General features: G+C 42.5%; 1 protein-coding gene and 1 non-coding gene across 9 annotated transcripts in view; both read left to right on the forward strand.

Moving 5' to 3' along the window:
* The first annotated feature begins 2,332 nt into the window (after positions 1–2,332).
* Positions 2,333–18,910, forward strand: part of ESCO1 (establishment of sister chromatid cohesion N-acetyltransferase 1) — a 75,477-nt gene continuing 58,899 nt past the window's right edge. For 3 of the 8 annotated variants that reach the window (XR_004273437.1, XM_032293229.1, XM_032293235.1), the window contains exons 1-3: positions 2,545–2,673; positions 6,665–6,733; positions 15,722–15,859. The gene's annotated coding sequence lies outside the window, so the exon portion shown is untranslated. Of the gene's footprint in view, positions 2,467–2,544; positions 2,674–6,664; positions 6,734–14,684; positions 14,702–15,721; positions 15,860–18,910 lie in introns of those variants that run through there. The other 5 variants (XM_032293232.1, XM_032293231.1, XM_032293230.1 and 2 more) reach the window with 5 other exon arrangements.
* On the forward strand, positions 12,750–12,856 carry LOC116561626. The gene has a single exon (XR_004273524.1). It is a non-coding gene; the product is annotated as a U6 spliceosomal RNA (small nuclear RNA).

Below are 18,910 nucleotides of genomic sequence, written 5' to 3' on the forward strand. Positions count from 1 at the left end.
TTTTGTATTTTTAGTAGAGATGGGGTTTCACCGTGTTGACCAGGATGGTCTCGATCTCTTGACCTCGTGATCCACCCGCCTCGGCCTCCCAAAGTGCTGGGATTACAGGCGTGAGCCACCGCGCCCGGCCTCTTTTCTTGTTTTTTAAGGCCACCAGCTGGGATCAGACACCAGGGGCAGCAGAGCTTGCAGCTGCCACAGCTTAGGCCCCTGGCCGGTGGGCTATGATTTCATATGGACTGATATTTGCACGAATTCCTATGTTCCTGATTGAGGCCAATATAACACATAGAGTGGAACAGACTACTCAGAAGCAGAGACCTATTTTGTGAGAATTAAGCTCATAAATATGGTTTCTTTGTATGCCAGAATTTGAATTACTAAAGACAAAGTAGTTTATCCAACTAAAAGAAGTCCTACCACTTGTCTGCCAATCAGAAGATGAAGGGAAACATAGGTCAGATCTACTGATAAATAACTAGCTTTTTTTTTTTTTTTTTTTCCCAGAGACAAGTCTCACTCTGTCACCTAGGTTGGAGTGCAGTGATCTCGGCTCACTGCAACCTCCACCTCCTGGGTTCAAGCAATTCTCCTGCCTCAACCTCCCCAGTAGCTGGGATTACAGGCACCTGCCACCACACCCAGCTAATTTTTATGCTTTTAGTAAAGATGGGGTTTCATCATGTTAGCCATGTTGGTTTTGAACTCCTGACCTCAACTGATCTGCCCACGTCAGCCTCCCAAAGTGCTGAGATTACAGGTGTGAGCCACCGCACCTGGCCTCATTTGTCATAAAATCGCCTTAAGCAAACTGACAGGCAGCTTGCTAAAATTTTGTAGAAGATGAACTGTCAGAAAAACCTCAGGTTTGACAAACTTAGAGCACATTTTGGTTGTACTTGGCTTCAAAGAAGGAGGGCAAGAAGGGGAAAACTCAGTTATGATCACCTCTTCGCATTCGAAAGGCACAAGTACCCATCCAACCTCATAGTTCCGCAAATAAGAGCTGCACATAACATACGCTCAAAAGCAGTGTGGTAGCAGCTGCAGGCTTAGGCCTGTAGTCCCAGCGCTTTGGGAAGCCAAGCAAAGGAGAGAGGATCGCTTGAGGACAGGAGTTGGAGACCAGCCTGGGCAACACAGTGAGACCTTATCTCAACAAAAAATAGAACAATTAGCCTGGCGTGGGTGGCGTCGTGGGCTTTTGGTCTCAGCTACTCATGAGGCTGAGGCAGGAGGAATCGCTTGAGCCCAAGTCGAGGCTACAGTGAGCTGTGATTGTGCCATTGCACACCAGCCAGGGCTACACAGCAAGATCCTGTTTCAAAAAAAAAAAAAAAGTGTAGGAACCAGGAATCATAGTATAGTGATAAAATCCTGGATTCTATCTCTTCTGTCTCTAGAGGCCTCCAGGATCGAGCCAAAGCTTTGTCTGAACACTCAGTCTAACTAAAAATGTAGTGGAATATTCTACAATTTCTGATGGCCCTTGCGCTCTGGTACACAGGAGGGAAGTGTACAAGGAGAGGGTGAAGCCCTGCATTTTTTGTAGGCACTGCAATGCAGTGCAGGGAAGGAGAAAAGGATCCCACCCCACTTTTTTTTTTTTTTTTTTTTTCATGGACAGGGTCTCACTCTCTTGGCCAGCAATCTCAGCTCACTGCAACCTCTGCCTCCCAGGCTCAAGGGATTCTCCCACCTCAGCCTCCCGAGTAGCTGGCATTACAAGCGCACGTCACTACTGCCTGGCTAATTTTTTTTGTATTTTTAGTAGAGATGGAGTTTCACCAAGTTGGCCAGGCTGGTCTTGAACTCCTGATCTCCAATGATCCACCTGCATCGGCCTCCCAAAGTGCTGGGATTAAAAGCAAGAGCCACTGCGCCCGGCCCCCCGGGAAGACCAAAGGCACTTGGATTAGACATCGCAGATAGAAACAGCCGAAACCTACAGGGCAACTAGTTGCGACAAATTTCCAAGGTAAACCACTACTTGCTGGGGGCCTGGGTGGTTTTTAGCTCAAAGCGATGACCCCAGGAAGGACAAGCGACCGCCGCTAGGGGGCGCGGCTACCTCCCCGCCGGGCGCCCACCCGCGGAGGCGCGCGCGCGAGACCTCCCACCGCGCCTGCGCTGAGGATGGACGCTGGCCCTGCTTTCCCCGACGCCCAGGCATCCGGGCCAGGGTGAAAAACTGCGTGACACGCAGTGAGCGTAGCGGCCATCTTCGTCTTCTGGGCACGTCAGCTGAGCCGGTTAGGGCTGAAGAGGAGCGTTGCGCAAGCGCACCCAAGACGGTCACAGGTAACTCCCATCTGACGAGCGAGGCGTTGCAGTCGTCGCCGGAAGTTTGGTGTTTGCGCTGCGGGGGAGGCGGCGGCCGCAGCAAAAGCAGCTGAGTGTCTCCAGATACCCGGATGTGAGGGGATCCGCTGGCTCCAGTCGGACCCTCTGCCAGGCAAAAGGAAGGTACGCGAGCGTCCCTGACGGTCCCCGCCGCCTGCGTCCTCATCTCCCTTTTGCCAGCCTCTCCAGGGAGCGGAGGTTCTCCGTCTTCCTGTTCCACCCTCCGTGGCGTGTTGCCTCGCACGCCTCTTCCTACTGCTTCGGTCCCGGCTCTTCGCGCCTCTAGGAGGGAGGCGGGAGGTTCCAGGCTCCGAGACGCCGTCGCCTGAGGTAGGCAGTTAACCTGCTCTCGCGGCCGCGCACCACCTGCCGCTGCTTGCTGGGCGGTCGGAGTTCATAAAGGGCCGCGGACAGGGAAGGGCCGGGCCGGAGTTCCCAGCACGGCCGCGAGGGCTCCGGGAGCCCCGAGGTGGCGTGCAGCCATTGCGATCACCAGGGCTTCGCCGGCGCTGGCCTGGCAGGTAGCCTCGGGCCCGGTCTCCGCCCCCGGCGTTTTTTCTTCCCAGCGTGTTCCCCCAGCCAGCCTCTCCAGCAGTCGCTCGCTGCCCTTCGCCGCAGCCCGCTGACCTGGCCTGATCCTGGAGGCCTCGGCAGTCTGCGGGGCGCAATGTGGGGTCCTAGGTTTACAGCCTTGAGCTTGGGAGGGGAGCGGGGCCAAGGTCATGGAGTAACTCGGGCTGCAGATGGGGGTCTCGGCACAGGTAGGGCGGCCCTGGAATAGAAATGAGTGCATTGAGGGCCGCAGTAAAGTTTATAGCGATGGAGAGAGGCGAGCCAAAGGGAATTGTGTCCTGGATTTTTATCACGGTTCAAGTTTATTTTACTGTGGGGGTTTATTTTGCATAGGCAGAATGGGATAGCAAGTCCATCAATTAGAAGACTACCTTCTCCCTCCGCCTCTCAGCTATGCGTCCGAAAACCCGGCGTGTGCTTTATTTTCCGGGGGAATGGGGACGCAGCGGGTACCCCGGGAGGGAGGAAGAGCAGGAGGAAGGAGCTCAAACTTTGGGATTTAAGAAGTACTATGAGCCTTGTTTTCTGTCGTCTTAGCTGCAATGAGGTTCCTTTAACCAGGAATCGTGGCACATGGGTATCTAAATTGTATTACCAAATGACATCTCAATAAATAACCTTTGCAGGAAACAAAAGCTTTGCTTAGTGGAATAAGGTGTTGGATGGACACCCCACCAACACTGATTTTTTTAAAAAACTGGGTAAAACATGGATTTCGGTTGAAAACATCCAGGTTGTGGTGAACTATGCCGTATTCACTTTGTCGCCTGATGAAGTCTTTAGTTTCTGTTTTTTGCAGGACACCAACACTGATGGAGTTTTAAATTGTTATTTTATTTTATTTTGAGACAGGGGTCTCCCTCCGTCGCCCAGGCTGGATTGCAGTGGTGTAATCACGGCTCACTGCAGCCTCGACCTCCCTGGGCTCAAACAGTCCTCCCACCGCCACCTCCCCAAGTGACTGGGACTACAGGGGTCTGCGACCATGTTAGGCTAAATTTTGTATTTTTTGTAGACATAGAGATTCGCCATGTTTCCTAGGCTGGTCTCGAACTCCTGGGTTCAGGTGATCACCTGAGCCTCTAGAAGTGCTGGGATTACAGGCCTCAGCCACTGTGCCTGATGGATTTGTTTTATTTTTTTAAATTTGAAATACAAAAAAACTCAACATCAATGGAATTAGACATGGGCGTAGGATGAGAAGTTTTTTTTTAAAGTGCTTAATTTGGGCCGGGTGCAGTGGCTCACTCCAGTAATACCAGCACTTTGGGAGGTCAAGACAAGGGGTTTGAGACCAGCCTGACCAACACGGTACAACCCTGTCTCTACTAAAAATACAAAAATTAGCCAGGTGTGGTGGCACGCGTCCGTAATCCAAGCTATTCAGGAGGGTGAGGCAGGAGAATCGCTTGAAGCGGGGAGGCGGAAGTTGCAGTGAGCCGAGATCAGGCCACTGCACTCCAGCCTGGGAGACTGAGCGAGACTCCTCAAAAAAAAGAAAAAAAATGGTGCTTAATTTGGAAGCCACAAATTTCAAGCCTAGGGCACGTAAGGAAATGAGGAAACTAGGACTGTATTAGAGCCACTTTTTCCCTAAAGGCAGAATGTAGAATATGACTGTTGGGTCAGATGTGTGACTTTGGAAGCACAGTTCCAAAATTTGTCCTGGCTTATGAGCTAGAACTCCTTTATCATTGCTGACTGAGGAAAATATGCTATTGTTTTACTTTTCTCAATATTATGATTCTGTAGTGAACAAATAATAATAATTTTTTTTTTTTTTTGAGATGGTGTCTCTGTCGCCCAGGCTGGAATGCAGTGGCACGATCTCAGTTCACTGCAACTTCCACCTCCCGGGTTCAAGTGATTCTCCCACCTCAGCCTCCCAAATAGCTGGGATTGCAGGTGCTTGCCACCACACCCAACTAATTTTTTGTATTTTTAGTAGAGACAGGGTTTCACGGTGTTGGCCAGGCAGGTCTTGAACTCCTGACCTCAGGTGATCCACCTGCCTTAGCCTCCCAAAGTGCCAGGATTATAGATGTGAGCCACCATGCCTGGCCAAGTAATTTTTTTAATGTCCATCCCATGCAAGGTGCTGGCATTTAAATTGATAAATTAGGCTTCACAGAATAACCAAAAAAGTTCCCTAATTAATGAATGCCATTAACTTCTTTTGCCAGATAGTCCTTTTTAGCTTGGTAATTCATTATGATGCAGAGCTGATTGTATTTATTCTATTTTTTTTTTTTTTTGGAACGGGAACTTGTGTTTAAAAGGAAAGCAGAGCATGTATTTATTCTGTTAATGAGAGTACCAGCACTGCACAGTTCAGATTTTTTTGTAATAAATATTTTTTCATGACTTTTATTGGCAGATTTTTGTTCCACATAGAGTTCTTGGAATACTCTATTGAAGGTGGTTAAAATTTAGGTAATAGAAACCAACTCTAGTAAAATTGTTACTGTAGATAATTAACTTACAGACTAGATTAACCCTTTTGTAACCCCGACACTTGTATCTTTCTGTGCATCATTCAATGAAAATCCTTTGGTTCCATTTTTTCTGTATAAGTTTGGTATTATAATACTGTAATTACTTTTGGCAAATAGAGGATTCTGTTAACCCAGCCATTATGTCTTTTCTTTTTATGAGGGGAAGGGGGATACCTTAGGCTTGATTGCATTGCAATGCATTTGAAGGAAGGAAGATTTATATCCTCGGCTCTCTTTACCTTCCTTTAAGCATTTATGGCAGCACATGTAAGGTTCACTCAAAAACTCAGAGGGTAAATTAAAAGGAGGTATTAAGTATTACTTTAATGTGGTGGTTCTCAAACTTTTTGGTCTTAGGATCCCCTTACACTCTTAAAAATTATGCAGGACCCTGGGCCAGGCGCCGTGGCTCACGCTTGTAATCCCAGCACTTTCTTTGGGAGGCTGAGGGGGGTGGATCACGAAATTTGCTGGGCCTGGTGGCACACACCTATGGTCCCAGCAACTTGGGAGGCTGAGGCAGGAGAATCACTTGAACCTAGGAGGCGGAGGTTGTGGTGAGTCAAGATCACACCACTGCTCTCCAGCCTGGGCAGCAGAGCAAGTCCCTGCCTCAAAAAAAAAAAAAATTATGTAGGACTCCAGTAGCTTTTGTTTATATGGATTTATATCTATTGATAGTTACTATATTAGAAATTAATTTCATATATATAAATTCATATGAATATAATTAAACTTCAGCTTAAATTAAAATTCTTTTGCTCAGTAACATGCTCACTGTGTTGCCTAGGCTGGCATTGAATTCTTTGGGTGAAGTAGTCCTCTTGCTTCAGCCTCCCGTATATCTGGGACTACAGGTGTGCACACTCAGCTTAATATATTTAATAAACATTTTAATGAAAAACTATTCCAAAATAAAAAATTTAGCGTAAGAATGGTGATAGTACTACATTTTCGTAAATTTTAATGTTTGACCTGATACAAGACAGCTGGATTCTCCTATCAATCTGTTTCTTTCCATGTTTCTGGTTGAAGTTTATGACCAGTATGTTGGGCAGGGTATCTTAACTTTTTCAGATAGTTGTGATAGTCTTTGATTCTGCAACAAAACTTGATAAGTGGTAATTTCTTAAAGGTTAGTGCAATGTGGAATCTGAAACCATGTCAACATATGTTTTATATTCTGTTGCATTAGAATTCATTGCTTTGTTTTGTACTTTTAATATTTTACTCTCGTATGATTTTGATCTCAGGAATCCCTTGAAAGGGTCTTTGCGATTCTGAGAGTCCCCATACTACACTTTGAGCACTGCTGCTTTAAGGTAAATAAATGAATGTTTAGAATTAATGTAGTTATTGAAACTGAAGGGAATAATATATGGAAATTGAATTGGCAAGTAGTTAAGTGAAACCAGAAGTAACTGAGTAAATATTTTATTTATTTATTTTTGAAATGGAGTCTCAGTCTGTCGCCTAGACTGCGCTATCTTGGCTCAGTGCAATCTCTGCCTCCAAGGTTCAAGTGATTCTCCCACCTCAGTCTCCTGAGTAGCTGGGATTACAGGCACCCAACATCATGCCTGGCTATTTTTTTTTATTTTTGTAAAGATGGGGTTTTACCATGTTGGCCAGGCTGGTCTTGAACTCCTGACCTCAGATGATCCACCTGCTTCGGCCACCCAAAGTGTTGGGATTACAGGCGTGAGCCACCATGCCTGGCCAATTAGTTGTTTTTCAGTTTAAGCCCCCAGCCCTCATATCTCAAGTGACCAATATTTTTAAATCTTTTTTTCATAAAATCATTACCTCAGCTAGGCAGGGAAGTCGCTTGAACCTGGGAGGCAGAGGTTGCAGTGAGCCGAGGTCATGCCACTGTACTCCAGCCTGGCAACATAGCAAGACTCTGTCTCAAAAAAAAAAAAAAAAACCAAAACCTAATTATCTCTGTAATATTATTATAGCTGATTATTAATATTATTATAGCTGGCCCAGCATGGTGACTCATGCCTATAATCCCAGCACTTTGGAAGGCCAAGGCGGGTGGATCATCTGAGGTCAGAATTTCAAGACCAGCCTGGCTAACATGGTGAAACCCCGTTTTCACCAAAAACCCCATTTCTACAAAAAATTAGCCAGGTGTAGTGGCACGCACCTATAATCCCAGCTACTTGGGAGGCTGAGGCAGGAGAATCTCTTGAACGCAGGAGGCAGAGGTTGCAGTGAGCTGAGATCACACCATTGCACTCCAGCTTGGGCAACAAGAGCAAAGCTCTGTCTCAAAAAAAAAAAAAAGATTTCTAATCTCTGAGTATTTATTACACATTTTATTTATTTATGTATTTGAGATGGAGTCTTGCTCTGTTGCCCTGTCTGGAGTGCAGTGGTGCCATCTTGGCTCACTACAGCCTCTACCCCCTGGGTTCAAGCAGTTCTCCTGCCTCAGCCTCCCGAGTAGCTGGGATTACAGGCGCGCGCCACCACATCTGGCTAATTTTTTTATTTTTAGTAGCAATGGGGTTTCACCATATCGGCCAAGTTGGTGTCTTAACTCCTGACCTCAAGTGATCTATTACGCATTTTAGAATGTGAGAAGTAGTTGGATTACCTTAAATAATAGTAGTTCATTGGGAGGATATGTAGAAATAAAAGACTAATTACAGAGCTAGATCTTGTGGAAGAAAAGAACAGGAATCACCAAACACTAGGCTTTGCTGAAGAACAATTCACCAGGTCTTAAAGAAACCTGAATGTATTTCAGGACTAAGAAGGTGGCTGAAAATAGTAAAGCTCTAGCAGCTGGTTTGCCTTGTTTTAATTCCTCAAGCAGCAGGTATCTATAATTCTTAATTTTGTTCTTTGCTATTATAGTAGTAGATCTTAACCCAGGGTGATTCGGCGTCTGGGGAAACATTTGCAGTATCTAGAGATAACTTTGATTGTGAGGACCAGGGGAAGTGTTGCTGCTGCTGCTGCTGTTGCTAAACAGGCTGCTGCTCCTCCATGCACGGGACAGCTCCCCACAGCCAAGACTCCATGTCTGAGTATTTACTCAGAATGTTCACAAGGTTCAAAATGTTTATAGTGGTGAGGTTGGAAAACCCTGCATTATAGTGACTAGATGTTGGCACCTCTTGGGTCACAAACCCACCCTTGATCTAATTAGCTATGGGAAGCATAGCAGGGTCAGGACTTTCAGAATGTAACTGTGAATTGTCTAAGGTTTTTTTGTTTTGTTTTTTGAGACAGAGTCTCACTCTGTCACTCTCTTGCCCAGGCTGGAGTGCAGTGGTGCAATCTCGGCTCACTGCAACCTCCACCTCCTGGGTTCAAGTGATTCTCCTGCCTCAGCCTCCCGAGTAGCTGGGACTACAGGCATGCACCACCACGCCTAGCTAATTTTTGTATTTTTTTTAGTAGAGCTGGGTTTTCACCATGTTGGCCAGGCTGGTCCAGAACCCCTGACCTCAGGTAATCTGCCTGCCTTGGCCTCCCAAAGTGTTGGGATTACAGGGGTGAGCCACCATGCCTGGCCCTTTTTTTTTTTTCAAGGAGGTGCCTGTGGCCATGGCAAGTTTCTTAGAAAGAGTTATGAATTTGACAAGCCACTAGACCTAGATTTGCAGTCAATACTTCCCTTGTTTCTTTGATGTGGTTAAAAGGTTGTATAGTTGAAATGGATTAAGAACTGGTAAATTAGGCCTGGCATGGCGGCTCACGCCTGTAATCCCAACACTTTGGGAGGCTGAGGCAGATGGATTACGAGGTCAGGAGTTCAAGACCAGCCTGGCCAAGATGGTGAAACCCCATCTCTACCAAAAATGCAAAAATTAGCTGGGCAGGATGTCGCATGCCTGTAATCTCAGCTATTCAGGAGGCTGAGGCAGGGAATTGCTTAAACCGGGAGGTGGAGGTTGCAGTGAGTCAAGATCATGCCACTGCATTCCAGCCTGGGCAACAGAGTGAGACTGTCTAAAAAAAAAAAAAGAATTGGTAAATTATTGTCATTAAGGAGATTAAGGATCTGTGGTGATCCATGTGAAGTTTGTAGCTGATGATGGTCGTAATAGCTTGATTGGAGTAGAAAACTATGATTGAAGAGTTTCTGGTGGTCAGTAGGAATACAACAATGAAGAAAGAAAGTTTGATAGCAGAATGGCATAAACCTTAAAAGAGACGTGTAAAGAATTTTGCATAAGATGAACAATGATTGTATTGGGAAAACTAGGCCCCTTGATGTGATATAGTCTGCTTAGGAGAGATACTAGTTTCCTATGTCTGCTCTAACAAATTATCAGAAACCCGATGGCTTAAAATCAATAGAAATTTGGCCGAGCGTGGTGGCTCACGCCTGTAATCTCAGCACTTTGGGAGGCCAAGGCATGTGGATCATGAGGTCAAGAGATTGAGACCATCCTGGCCAACATGGTGAAACCCCATCTCTGCTAAAAATACAAAAAATTAGCCGGGCATGGTGATGCGTGCCTGTGATTCCAGCTACTTGGGAGGCTGATGCAGGAGAATTGCTTGAAACTGGAAAATGGAAATTGCAGTGAGCCGGGATCATGCCACTGCACTCCAGCCTGGCAATAGAGTGAGACTCCGTCTCAAAACAAAACAAAAAAAAGAATTTATTCTCTTAAATTTGTTCCTTGCCTCATCTACCTTCTGGTGGTTTCTCTGGCATTCCTGGGCCTATGACCACATTACACCAATCTCTGCCTCCATTTTCACGTTATTTTCTCTTGCCTGTTTCTGTCTCCTTCTCTTACAAGGATATCTGTGCCACTCTTTTACAAGGACATTTGTTATTGGATTTAGGGCCTACCTGGATAATCCAGGATGATCACATCTCAAGATCGTTAATTTAATTATGTCTGCAGAGACCTTTTTTTTCCCCAAATAAGATCACAACCACAGGTTTCTGGGATTTTTTTTGAGAGGTATATGGAGCTTGATTCTGCAGTAAATGTAATGGAATTACTGCACCTTGAGATGGCTAGAAGTCTCCAATGGTGTGCTGAAATACAAGACGATTGGATAGGAGACTATTTAAGGGCAATAAATAAATAAATAACAAAATAAAGAAAAAAGTAAATAAAAAAAAATCAAAATGAGGTTGGGCAAAACAGTCCCAGGGTTGTGTAGGAAAAAGGCTGATTAATTTTAGGAAGTTACTTGGAGAAAAGTGGCTACATTGAAGGGATAGGGTAATTGTTTTTATTTGACTTGTTGATGTTATCTATTTTTTTTTTTTTTTTTTGAGACGGAGTCTTACTCTGCTGTCCAGGCTGGAGTGCAGTGGTGCAATCTAGGTTCACTGTAGCCTCGGTCTCCAGGTTCGAAGAGTTCTCATGCCTTAGCCTCCTGAGTAGCTGGGATTATAGGTATGCACGACCATGCCCGACTAATTTTTGTATTTTTAGTAGAGACGGGGTTTTACCGTGTTGGCCAGGCTGGTCTCACTCCTAAGGTGATCTGCCTACCTTAGCCTCCCAGAGTGCTAGGATTACAGGCTTGATTACACCACACCCAGCTGATGTTTTCTATTAATAACATTCCTAAAATTAAATCACCTCTGGATCCTCTTTTTATTTTTATTTTATTTATTTATTTTTTGAGATAGAGTCTCACTCTCTTGCCCAGGCTGGAGTGCAGTGGTGCAAACAAGGCTCACTGCAGCCTCCCAAATAGATGGGATTATAGGTGAACACCACCATGCCTGGCTAATTTTTGTATTTTTTGTTGAGATGGGGTTTTGCCATGTTGTCCAGGCTGGTCTTAAACTCCTGTGCTCAAGAGATTCTCACACCTCAGCTTACCAAAGTGTTAGGATTACAGGTGTGAGGCACCATACCTGGCCAGTTTTTCTCTTTGGTTGGCCGCTTTATTAATTTATAGGATATCTTATACATATTGTGTAATCTGTGGATACTAATCCTTTGTAAGTTAATATTTTCACCTTTCTTCACATTTTATGTCTATAGTCAATCCATTTGCCATTGTATGATGTAGGGATCCAATTTCTTTCTTTTTCTTTCTTTTATTTTTTTAAGAGTAAAGTGAAAAATAAGTTAATTAACAAAGTAAAAGAATAAAGAATGGCTACTCCCTAGGCAGAGCAGCCTGGGGATCTAATTTCATTTTCTCCCCATGTGATATCTTGTTTTCCCAGTACTATTTCTTTCTTTTTTTTTTTTTTTTTCTGTTTTTGCTTCATCAAAAAAAATCAGTTGTATTTCTTTAAGGCTACAGTGCTGTCTATCGTAAACCAAATAATCATATATATTAAATACTTGGTTTGATTCTGTTTCATGTCATTGGTCTGTTCCATTGGTCTGTTTGTCTTCCTGGAAATGATATCACACATTAATGTGGTTTTATAGTCTTGATATCTGATAGGACAAATCCACCCACCATGTGGGTTTTGCTTTTTTTTTTTTTTTTTTTTTTTTTTTTTTTTTTTTTTTTATGAATCCTTGCTGGTTTGCCTGGGCTGGAGTACAGTGGCTGTTCTGCAGGCAGGATCATAGCACAGTATAACCTCAAATTTCTGGGCTCAAGTGATCCTCTCACATGAGGCTCCTGAGTAGCTAGGACTATAGGCATGTGTTACCAGACCCAGGGGCACCTTATGTTTTTTTGTTGTTGTTGTTTGTTTTTTGTTTTGAAGTTTTGCTGTGTTGCCCAGGCTAGAGTGGAACTCCTGGCCTCAAGTGACTCTCACGCTTAAGCCTCCCAAGTAGCTGAGATCATAGGTGTGTGCCACCACACCTGGCTAATTTATTTTTTGTAGAGATAGGGTCTTCCCGTGTTGTCTAAGCTGGTCTTGAATGCCTGGGCTCAGGCAATTCTCCCACCTTGGCCTCCTAAAGTGCTGGGATAATAGGCATGAGACACTGCACCTGGCTACTTTTATCTTTTTAAAAAAAGTTTTAATGAGAGAGGACCCAAATTACTAAAATAAGGAATGAGAGATATTACCAAAATAAAAACGATTATAGGGGAATATGAACAGTGGTATCCTAACAATTTCAATAACCTAGGTAAAATAGGCAAGTTTCTAGAAACTGACTGGAGAAGAAATGGAAAATCTGAATAGATCTGTAACAAAGAGATTGAATAAAAGTACCTCCAAAAATGAAAAGCACAGGCTCAGAGGCTTCACTGATGCAGTCTACCAAACGTTTAAAGGAGAATTAATGCCAATCATTCAAAAAAAATGCCATCACTTTTCAAAAAAAACAGAATAGGAGGGAATCTCTCTTAGCTCGTTTTATGAGGGCGGTATTATCTTAGTACTAAAACTAGGCAAAGACATCACAAGAAAACTACAGATTAGTGCTTGCTTCAGTAGCACATATACTAAAATTGGAATGATACAGAGAAGATTAGCATGCCCCCTGCGCAAGGATGACACACAAATTTGTGAAGCATTCCATACTTTTTTAAATAAAAAAAAAGAAAACTGCAGATTAATTATTTTTGTGAATATACCCACACAAATCCTCAACTAAATATTTGCAGACTGAATCCAGCAACCTGTAAAAATAATAATACACATTGATCAAGTTACATTTATCCCTGCAGTGTACAGCTGGCTTAGCATATGAAAATCAATCAGTGTGACACACCATGTTGGTATAGTAAAGGAAAGAAACGGACATGATTACCTCAATAAATGCAGAAAAAATTTGACAAAATCCAATATCTAGCATCGTACTTAATGGTGAAAGACTGAAAGCTTTATCCCTAATGTTAGGAATAAGATGAAGATATCTTGCCCTTGCCACTTCTTTCAACAGTGAAAAGCAGGTTTCCAGTGGAGGTTCTAGCCAAGGTAGTTCGGCAAAAGGAAAAGAAAAGGCATCCAGGTTGGAAAGGAAGAAGTAAAATTCTCTTTCTTTGCAGATGACATGATCTTACATGTACAAAATCCTAAGAAATTCACACAAAAAACCTATTAGATGTAATTAAATTTAACAACATTATAGGACACAAGGTTAGTGTACAAAAATTAGTTTTGTGTATACTGTGATGAACCATCCAAAAAGATAATTAAAAAAATAATTGTTGCCAGGTACGGTGGCTCATACCTGTAATCCCAGCCCTTAGGAGGCCGAGGTGGACGGATCACAGGGTCATGAGTTTGAGACCAGCATGACCAACATGGTAAAACCCCATCTCTACTAAAAATAGAAAAATTAGCCAATTGTGGTGGCAGATGCCTTTAATCCCAGCTACTCAGGAGGCTGAGGCAGGAGAATCACATGAACCTGGGAGGTGGAGGTTGCAGTGAGCCGAAACCACGCCATTGCACTCCAACTTGGGTGACACAGCGAGACTCTGTCTCAAAAAAATATAATAATAATAATAATTATTATTATATTTTTTAGAGACAGGGTTTCTCCATGTTGGTCTGGCTGGTCTTGAACTCCTGACCCTGTGATTCGCCCACCTTGGCCTCCCAAAGTACTGGGATTACAGGTTTGAGCCACCATGCCCAGCCTTAAAATAATCACTTTAATAAATCAGCATATGAAAGAGATACCTGCATTTCCATGTTTATTGTGGCACTAATCACAGTAGGCAGGATGTGGAATCAGCCTAAGTAAGTGTCCATCAGCAGATGAATGGATAAAGAAAATGTGGTATGGAATGAAATATTATTCAGCCATAAAAATATGAAATCTTGTTTATCTGCGGCAACATGGATAAAACGGAAGACAGTATGTTAAGTGAAATAACCAGGCATGGAAAGACATAATGCATATTCTTGTTCATATGTGGGAGCCACAGAAAAAGTTGAGCCCATGGAGGTAGAGAGTAGCATAGTGGTTACCAGAGGCTAAGAACGGTGGAGAGAGGAGAGGATGGAGAGAAGTTGGTTAATGGTTATAAAAATACAGTTCAAAGGAATAAGTTCGAGTGTTTGGTAGCTCAGTAGGGTGACTGTAGTTAATTATTTATTGCATATTTCAAAATAACTAGAGGAGAAGATTTGGAATGTTCCTAATACAAATAAATAATAAATGTTTGAGGTGATGAATATTCCACTTACTGTTACTTGATTATTACATGGTTGTATGTCTGTATAAAAATGTCACATAATACCCCAGAAATATGTGCAATCATTATGTACCAATAAAAAATTTCTTTTAGGCTGGTCTCATACACCTGTAATCTAGGACTTTGGGAGGCTGAGGTGGGAGAATGGTTTGAGGCCAGGTGTTTGAGACCAGCATGGCAACATAGGGAGACTGCATCTCTCCAAAAACTAAAAAATTAGCCAGGTAAGGTGGGATGTGCCTATGTTCCCAGCTACTCAGGGGCCTGAGATGGGATGATCACTTGAGGCCAGGAGTTTGAGACTTGCTTAGGCAACATAGTGAGACATAGTCTTTAAAAAAAGAAAAAGAATAGCAAAGTTTGGGGCTCACACTTCATCTTTTAAAAATTTACAAGAAAGCCGCAGTAATCAAGATTGTGTGGTCCTGGCATACCAATGGGATAGAATTGAAAGTATAGAAACAAACCCATACATTTATGGGCAGTTGATCTTTAACAAAGTATTCAATGAGTAAAGAATACTGTTTTTTTTTTTTTTTTTTTTTTTTTTTTACAAAGGATACTGGTACAACTTGATAACTACAGGCTGGCCCAAAGTAAGTCAGGTGGCCAAGACAATCAGGCCAGGGAAGTATAGGTACTGTGTCCCCACTGAGGCCAAAGTATGGCATGTGGCCAAGCCTGGCATCTTTTCAGAAGGAAAGTATAATTCTTCCATGGAGGTGGGGTTTGGGATAAGTAGTGATTATTTTTGAAGAAAAACCGAGTCTATCATATGGCGTAAGATTGAGATGGTGACCATGCAGTTATGTAGTGTTTTTGCATATAATAGTGAAAAATCACATACTTTTTTTTTTTTTTTTTTTGAGATGGGGGGAGGTCTCACTGCGTCACCCAGGCTGGAGTGCAGTGGTATGATCACAACTCACTGCCAGCCTCTACCTCCTTGGGCTCAGGTGATATTCCAACCTCAGCCTCCGAAGTAGCTGGGACTACAGACATGTGCCATCACACCTAGCTAATTTTTGTAGTTTTTGAAGAGACAGGGTTTCATCATGTTGCCCAAGCTTGTCTCAAACTCCTGGGCTCAAGCGATCATTCCACCTCTACCTCCCAAAGTGCTACAGTTACAGGTGTGAGCCAATGCACATGACTGGGTCATTTTTTAGTCTAGCTTTGTCTGAGTTGTTTTAATGTATCAGTTAATAGTGATATTTTTGTATTCTTTTTTTTTTTTTCAACAGATTATCCTACTTTGGCTATAGAGTTGTTTTTTTTTTTTAAGATTAATTACTAAACATACATGAAGTGATAAGGAGTATCATTCATTAGAAGCATCATCAATCGTCTTGAAGAAAAAGGTGATACATTTTTTCTTTAAGGTAAGTGACTTATACTTTTATAATTTAGTATCTTCCAAGATGATTAATCTGTGTGCCAAATATACTTTATATTTTCATGGAATTTTAACTTAGTAGCCGGTTATATGTCTACATAATAAACCATTTCAGTGGGTATATAGTGAAAAGTAAGCTTTTCTCATACTCCTGGAACTTGGTCCAGTAGTTCTTTTGTTTAGAAATCATCACTATTGACCAGGCGAGGTGGCTCACACCTGTAATCCCAGCACTGTGGGAGGCTGAGGTGGGCAGATCACCTGAGGTCAGGAGTTGGAGATCAGCCTGACTAACATGGAGAAACCCCATCTCTACTAAAAATATAAAATTAGCTACGCGTGATGGTGCATGCCTGTAATCCCAGCTACTTGGGGGGCTAAGGCAGGAGAATTGATTGAACCCAGGAGGCAGCGTTTGCAATGAGCTGAGATCGCGCCATTGCACTCCAACCTGGGCAGGAAGAGTGAAACACTGTCTCAAAAAAAAAAAAAAAAAAAAAAAAGAAATTAGTTGACCATATACGTGTGGTCTGTTTCTGTGTTCTCTTTTCTACTTTATTGTCCTCTGTATCTTTTGTCGTTGCTATACTGTCTTGATTTTTTTTTTTTTTTTTTAATGTAGTCTTGCTCTGTCGCCCAGGCTGGAGTGCAGTGGCATGATCTTGGCTCACCACAACCTCTGCCTCCTGGGTTCAAGCGATTCTTCTGCCTCAGCCTCCTGAGTAACTGGGATTATAGGTGCATGCCACCACGCCCAGCTAATTTTTGTATTTTTAGTAGAGATGGAGTTTCACGATGTTGGTTAGGCTGGTCTCGAACTCCTGACCTCGTGATCCACCTGCCTCGGCCTCCCAAAGTGCTGGGATTACAGGTATGAGCCATGACGCCTGGGCTTCTGTCTTGATTTTAGTAGCTGTATATTAAGTCCTGAAATGGATAGTGTTAGTATTTCAGTTCTGCTCTTTTTAAAAAATGTTTTGGCTATGGTATATAGTTTGCATTTCCATATACATTTTTAAACCAGGCTGTTAATTTCTGTATAAAAAGCCTGTGGGAGCCAAGTGTAGTGGTGCATGCCTCAAGAAGGATCACTTGAGCCCAGAAGTTTGAGGCTGCAGTGAGTTATGATTACACCACTGCACCCAGCCTGGGTTACAGAGAAACCCCATCTCAAAAATAAATATAAATATTGGACCTATAGATCTATTAAAAAGAAAAACGGGCTGTGGAAATTTTGCCTGGAATTGATTTGAATCTCAGTTCTACCTTGACATGATTGCATGGTATTCTGTTGTACAAATGTACAGTCAATTATATAAACAGTATTAGAGTGATGGTTGTTTGTTCTGGGGAATTCAGTCTTTGTTGAAACGTTGTTGTGAGTTCTGTAGTTACATGTGTTTTGTGCACTTGTGCAATATAACTGTAATATAAAGTCCTGGAAATGAACCTGTTTGAAAATTAGCATTTATAATTTTAATAGATGGATTGTCCTGCATAGACATTGAATCACTCGTAGTAATGTAAGGTACCTGACACAAACCTTTACCAAGACTGTATTGTTAAACTTCTTGATCTTTGGCCAGTCTGATAGGTGTTGGTTTTAATTTGTATTATCTTGTTATCTATTATACCAGCCATTTATTGTTTTTTCCCTTTAACTATATTGTGGTTATCAGCTTTTGCCATTTCTTGACAGTATTTTCCCCCAGTTTTGCCCTTCAAACCTTGACTTCTGAATTTTATGATAAGGCTTAAAAGGCCTTTTTTACTGTGAAAACAAATATTTAAAGGCCTCCTAGCTGGAGGCGTTGGCTCGCTCCTGTAATCCCAGCACTTTGGGAGGTTGAGGCAGGAGGATCACCTGAGGTCAGGAGTTTGAGACTAGCCTGGCTAACATGGTGAAACTCCATTTCTACTAAAAACACAAAAAATTAGCTGGGCATGATGGTATGTGCCTGTAATCCCAGCTACTTGGGAAGTTGAGGCAGGAGAATCTCTTGATCCTGGGAGGTGGAGGTTGCAGTGAGCCAAGATCCCACTATTGCACTCCAGCTTGGGCATTGAGCAAAACTCCGTCTCAAAAAAGAAGAAAAAAAAAGATTTCCCATACTATTTTTCTTGAACGTTTTCTTACTCGTAAACTAGGATAGGTTACCTAGATGATTATGCAGTTTTCCTAACACCAATTTATTTATTTACTTATTTATTTATTGGAGATGTGGTCTCTCTCTATCACCCAGGTCGAAATCTGATTAATTAATTTTTCTTTGAAATGGTATCTTGCTGTGTTGCCTAGGCTGGTGTCAGACTTCTGGCCTCATGTTATCCTCCTGTCTCATCTCTGGAATAGCTGTTATTATAGGTGTGTGTGCCTATCTAACAGCAATCATTGAGTAATTTTTTTTTCATTAATTTGAAATGAATGAAATTAATACCACCTTTATATCTAAATCCCCTGTTGCATTAGGGCCTCAAAAAATAAATATTTTTATTTTTATTTTATTTTATTTATGTTTTGAGAAGGAGTATTGTCCTGTTACCCAGACTGGAGTGCAGTGGTGCCATCTTGGCTCACTGCAGTTGGCTCACTGCAACCTCTGCTTTCCAGGTTCAAGTGATTCTCCTGCCTCAGCCTCAAGAGTAGTTGAGATTACAGGCACCCGCCTCCATGCCCAGCTAATATTTGTATTTCAGGTCTATTTTTAGAGTCTGTTTTGTTCTGTTAATCTCTACAAATTGATATATTGAAACTAAACTGTTAAATATTACAGCTAAGTGTATTTCAATATCAGTGTAAATCTACCCTGTTGCTTTTTAAGTTGATTTTTGTGTGTGTGCGCCTGTGCACCTTTGTGCATGTCTGTGTATTGCTGTAAATGGCATGTGGTTTATTTCTATTGTGTATTTCAGCTTGTTGTTTATATAGTTAGAACTTTGCTTGCTGAATTTAATGGAAGATTTCTTGTGCTATTTCATAAAGCATGATACTTGATTTTGGTTTGTACATTCCAAAAGTTGATGATAATAAAAATAT

Source organism: Sapajus apella, unplaced genomic scaffold (assembly GCF_009761245.1).
Source record: "Sapajus apella isolate SASKATOON/1434 unplaced genomic scaffold, GSC_monkey_1.0 scaffold29, whole genome shotgun sequence".
Lineage (NCBI taxonomy): Eukaryota > Metazoa > Chordata > Mammalia > Primates > Cebidae > Sapajus > Sapajus apella.